The sequence below is a fragment of the Hipposideros armiger genome, unplaced genomic scaffold (assembly GCF_001890085.2).
Source record: "Hipposideros armiger isolate ML-2016 unplaced genomic scaffold, ASM189008v1 scaffold_115, whole genome shotgun sequence".
In the NCBI taxonomy this organism is placed as follows: Eukaryota; Metazoa; Chordata; class Mammalia; order Chiroptera; family Hipposideridae; genus Hipposideros; species Hipposideros armiger.
This window is the reverse complement of record NW_017731465.1, coordinates 3,037,564-3,043,890: the sequence shown is the minus strand read 5'-3', so window position 1 is coordinate 3,043,890 and position 6,327 is coordinate 3,037,564.

Sequence of the window (6,327 nt, the reverse complement as noted above, 5' to 3'; positions counted from 1 at the left end):
ACACACACACACACACACACACACACACACACACACACACACACACACACACACACTTATTTATTCATAATAAAAAAATTGGATTGTGCAATTATGGAAGCTGAAAAGTTCTGCTGTTTCAAGTTGGAAACACAGGGAAGCAGGTGGTGGAGATCCAGCCTGAGTCCAAAGGCCTGAAACCTTTGAAAGATACCCAATGGTGTAAGTCCCAGGCCAAAGGCAGGAAAAGATCGGTGTTGCAGGTCATACAGTCAGGTATAGAGAGCAAATTCTCTCTTACCCTGCCTTTGGTTCTATGTGCTTCCAACAAATTGGATGGGGCCCACCCACTTTGGGGAGGGCAATCTAGTTTAATCAGTTCACCAGTTCAAATGTTAATCTTATCCATATACACCCTCACAGACACAACAAGAAATAATGTTTTATCACTATCTAGGCATCCTGAACCCAGCCAATTTGCGACATAAAATTAGCTATCACAAGTTCATCCCTTTCCAACTTGGCACCCATACACGTCGCCTTAAATTATAATCTCCAGAGACAACATGAGGTCATAATTCCACCTAACATGATATAACTATCCTACATACTGGAAATGCACTAACCCAGGACAAGAGGTGAAGTCCATGAGTGACATTTACTCTTCTCCTTGATATTCCATAACTTAAATACTGTTATGTAAGATTAACAATAGTTAAATATTATGATAAGTCAATATATCTTATGTCACATGATAAGAGAATAAGAGAACAAGGACTACAAAGATATTTGCTTAACAAATATATTAATATACAATCATATATCACAAAATAAGGAGGAATACTCATTATTTTTATAGCCCTCATTTCTTTAACTAGTCACATGGTTGTAGCTGTTATTTATACCTGACTCTTTCCACTACCCACTCTGTATTCCCTTGTCTTCAGAAAGCAGCTCAGCTGGCTATAGTTGTTTACCTGGTAAAATGACCCAAACTTTCTTTTCTGAAGGATCTGGTCCATTAGTCCTGCCTGGATTGGATTCTTGTAGTTTTCTGTTGACCTTAATTACAGGACATGGTAATGCTAAAAGACATCCTCAGGTATCTTTTGTGTCCAGAAGTACTACTCCTTACTTCCACTGTGGAGTTGCAGTCCAATTTCCCCTTGGTACTCAGGGTCAATCACCTCAGCCAACACAGTCACTCCCTTCTTTGCCTGTTGTTTCAGAGGCATGAGAAGTCTAAAGTGGCCTGCAAAAAATTTAAGCCGCAGTCTTAACTTTCAGTTCAATAGAATCATTGTTGTGTCTAGGTAGAACCATTCCTCCCATTGGAATTAAGATCTTTAGGCCAGCAGAGCATGAGGTCATGGGTACAGGAAGCAAAAATGTTAGCTAGCAAGGCACTAAGGTGACAAAATTTTAGCTAGTGACTCACTAATAGTGAGTTGTGCCATTCCCGTTTCCACCCTGTGATTCCGGGGCCCGTAAATCCTAGATATGCGAGAAACAGCACCCTATATTGGATACACACAGCCTTCCAGAGAACCTTGCCCCAGCCTGTAAAGTATTGCCACCTAGACGGCACCATAACTGAATTTCCAAAATGCCATTCCACCGTTCTATCAAACCACCAGCTTCAGGGTGAGGGGAATATGGTGAGACCAGTGAAGTCCATGAGCCTGGGCCCATTGCTGTCCTTTTGGGTTTTTTGTTTGTTTGTTTGTTTTTCCAGCTGAGCTATCCTGCCACCTGTTGGCAGCTCAGCAGCAGCTCAGCTCAGGCCAGGACTCGAACCGCTGTTGCTCAGAGCTTGCACTCTTGAGTGAGCCCTTAACCAACTGAGCCACTCAGCTGGCTGCTGCTGTTCTTTTTTGTTAAGTGAGTTCCTTGATCAGAAGCATCACTGTGTGGAATATCATTGCTGATGGATAAGGCACTCGGTAAGTCCACAGATGGTCTTTTTGGAGGAGCATTGAGTGCAGGGAAGGCAAATCTGTATCCAGAGTAAGTGTCTATTTCAGTATGAACAAAATGCTGCCCTTTCTAGGATGGAAGTGGTCCAGTGTAATCAATCTGCCACCAGGAGGCTGACTGATCACCCTGGGGAATAGCGCCATATTGGGAGGGCGGTGTTAGTTTCTGTTGTTAGCAGACGCGGCAATCAGCAGTGGCCGTGGCTTGGTGAGCCTTAGTGAGTGGAAGTCCGTGTTGCTGAGCTTGGGCATAACCATCATCCCGACTACCGTGGTCACTTTATTCACGAGCCTGTTGGGTGGTGATGGGGTGGCTGGGGAAAGAGGCTGAGTGATAGCCACAGAATGAGTCATCATAGTCTCATGACTATTAAAATTCTCCTCTGCTGAGGTCATCTTGTGGTGAGCATTTACATGGGGGCACAAATACACAAATATCTCTGTGATTTTTGCCCATTCAGAGAGGCCTATCTACATATCTTTTCCCCAAATTTCCTTTTCACCAATTTTCCATGTCCCCGGCCATCCAGCCAAACCATTGGCCAGAGCCCATGAATCAGTATACGTATATTCCCATATCTGGGCATTTCTCCTTCCAAACAAAGTGAATAACCAGGTACACTGCCCAAAGTTTGGCACAGGGAAGATTTCCTTCACTGCTGTCCTTCAGGGATGTGCCAGAGATGGGGCTGTAGTGCTGCAGATGTCTGCTTTTGGGTGGTGCATGTATATTGTGCAGAGCCATCTGTAATCCAGGCCTGAGTTGTCTCTTCCTCCATCTGCTAATCACAGGGAACGCCACATGAGGCCGCAGGCACAGACTGCGAGAGAAAAAAACAGTGTAGCTGGAGTAGGGGTCATGGGCATTTGAGCCACTTCTTCATGTTATTTGTGCCTTGGGGTCTGTGCAGGCCCAATCACATATATACTACTCCCGTTTGATTGTGAAGTGCTGCTGTCAACACCCAATTTTATGGCTTGGTGGGTCCAATAACACCCAATTCATGAAGGCAGTTCAGGTCACCTAGTAATTTGATGGCCCATGGTTAAACGTTCAGTGTCTACCAAAGCCCAGAACCAGCTCAAGAACTGTTTCTCAAAAGGAGAGTGGCTAACGGTGGAGGATAGCAGGGCTTTACTACAGAATTTTAAGGATCTGTGCTTTGATTTACCTATAGGGACCTATCTGCCAAAGGCTCCAAACAGCATCCCTAGCTGTCACTAACACTTTCAGTACCACGGCCCTCCTGGATCATATGACCCAGATGGCAGAGCAGCTTACACAGCCGACTGGACCTGTTTCAGAGTCTTGTCCTGTTCTGGTCCCCTGTCAAATCGAGCAGTTTTTCAGGCCACTCAGTAAATGGGCCAGGGTAACGCACCCAGGTAAGAACTATGTTGCTTCCAAAATTCAAAGAGTCCTACTACGCATGTGACTCTCTTTTGGTTGTGGTAGCAGCTAGATGCAACAACTTACCCTTTACCTTAGGAGGGATATCTCGGCATGTCCCACACATTTGAACCTCTGGAAATTTCACTGAGGTAGAAGGCCCCTGAATTTTTGTTGGACTTATTTCCCACCCTCTGGCACACAAATGTCTTACCAATAAGTCTAGAGCAGTTTTGCTCTGGGTCCAAGCAGCAAAACATCCCCAGTGTAATGGATCAATGTGATATCATGTGGAAGGGAAGGGCAGCCAAGATCCCTGTAAACTAAAGTATAAAATAGGGAAGGAAAGTTGATATACCCTGGAAGTAGGACAGTGAAGGTGTATTGCTGGTCTTGACAGCTGAAAGCAAACTGTTTCTGGTGGGCCTCATGGACAGGGATGGAGAAAAAGGCATTTTCCAGGTGAATAGCTGCATGTCAGTTACCAGCAGATGTATTAATTTGCCTTCTCCCTGTTTCTTTACATGGCTTTCCCTGTGTGTCAGTGATGAGGAGTTTAAATCACAACCTATCAGAAACACTTGGCTAGAAACATTTGAATGATCTAGAAACAATCAGCCTAGAGGAGAGCAGACAAAGGGAGAAGAGAGAGAAGCATAGGGTCAAAAAGTAGAATTAAAACTGCGGGATATACGAAGTTAAGGGAAAACACATTCCACTAAACGTAAGGAAGAATATTCCAACACATAAAGCTGTCTCAAATGATACAGGCTAACTTGGAAAGGAGTGAGTTTCTAATCACTAGAGTTGTTTCAGCAGAAGTTTGTCAAGGACATCATATAGAATATTCAAGTGCCATACAAGAAATCAGGCCAAATGACATTAAGGTCCCTTCCTTTGCAGTCCTGAGACATTTGAGAGTCTGTGTCCCCACATTGAATTTTGAAGATATGTGGTAAGAGTCTACTATGGTGCATATGGAAGCCAACCAAAGATGTCTAAATGATTATGTACAAGAATGTGTAAATAATCCACATGGTGGAGTATGGAGTCAGAAAATATCAAAGGCACTGTTGTAACAGTCCATTTTTGCTAGATATGTTGGAGTTACAAACAATTCAAAAATCTTGGTGCCTTCCTACAACAAAGGTTTCTTTCTTACTCTTATTACATATTAGCTGAAGATTTACTAAAATTCTGGATCACATCCTCTTATCTTGGAGTCCAGGCTGAAACAGAAGTCTGTATCTAGACATTGATAGAACTGTGAAACCACATGAAGGTTCTTAAAACTTCTGCTTAGAACTGGCATCACCATTTCTACTTCATTTCATTGGTCACAACAAGACATCAAAAGGGCAGGAAGGATAGCCCTGAAAGTAAGGAAACATTTTGACTATATTTGAGCATACTATGTCAAGTCTTGTAGTCATGGTTTGAAATTTAACAATTCCACACAGTGAAATAAATGACTTCTAGGAACTAAGAAAACGCTTTATATAGCATTTATTTTAGAAATGAATTTTCTTAACAAAAGACAGAGTAATCTAAAAGCCTACTTCACTGCAGAAAGAGAAAATGTAACTCCTAGGCATTCACAGCAGATACATTTGCAGAGTTGCAGGAAAAAGGCATATCCTTATATTTCATCATTGCCTATGAAGAAACATATAGGGATATAAATATCTATAGCTCCTTAAATATAGTTGATACTTTGTTTTTTAAAAGTAGAATTTTGAGTAATTAATCACAAAGATAGAGACTTCTCTGTAAGTCCATGACCAGAACTGCTTGGTTGGTGGGAGCTTTGACCCTGTTTCACGTGGGGACTGTGCAGCTGGGTGGAGGAGCTTGTGGTAGAATTGGACCAGCATGACAGAGATAAGAAGAGGGACGATTTCGAAGGGTCTTTCATTTCAGACTATCACACTAAGAGTCTAGACTTACTTTGAAGGCTATGGAGAGTTAATAAAGACTTTTAAGCAAGGAAGAGGCAGAGTTGATTATATTCATATTATTAAAACAAAACCACTCAGACAATAACATGGAGAATGGATTGGAAATGGGACAAAATTTGAGGCAGGACTATTAGAATTAGAATAATGTTGGCTAGAAGTGAATGGTCCTAAACCTAGGCTAGGAGCAGTAGTAATAGAAAATTAAGAATAAATGGAAAACTATTATAGCAATTAAAAGAATAGGCCTCGGTGACTGATTGGATGAGAAGTCTGAATGAGAAGGAGGACTCCAGTGATTATCAAATTTTGGGCTTGGTGCTGCTGGGCAAGTATTGTGAAATAGTTTAGAAATGCAGATTTAAGTACTAGTTGCTACATTCTAAATTTGTAACCTTCAACAAGTTATTTTATCATGGTGAGCCTCCATTTCCTCCTCCGTAAAATTGAGCTGATAATAATACTCCCATCATAGGGTCGAACTATTGTGAGGAGTCACACACTATTAGCAGTGCCAGATTCAGGGATCCTCTAAAGCACTTTAGAGATTGGGGACACATTAAGATAGACCAGTCAGCCATTCAGGCTGCTATTTTATTAATATTGTGTTGTAGGAATGCACAGGCCACATGAAGAACAGAACATTAATGCCCCTAGTCTTGCTTCAAATAAAATACTTAAAAATGCTTATACAAGAAAGTTAAAAACCTTTTCTTTCATGTTGCCACTGTGTCAATTCTCGTTTGCCTCACATATATTAATCTTGCATGATTTCTCTTCTCTCTTTAGTTCCTTACTAGATATCTTCGAACATGAGCCTTCACCCAACTCCAGGTTCAGTAGATGAAGTACTCAGAATTAGTATACATCTTACACATTCACTAGGGAGAAATGGTGACACATTTTGGGATTAAGTGGTTTGTTTAGTAGAAAAGGGAACTGCATACAAAGTAGGCAGTAAAATTTAAAATTTTGGATCAACTATGACTATAAACCCCAATACTTTAGTAGGAAATCAAACATTGAC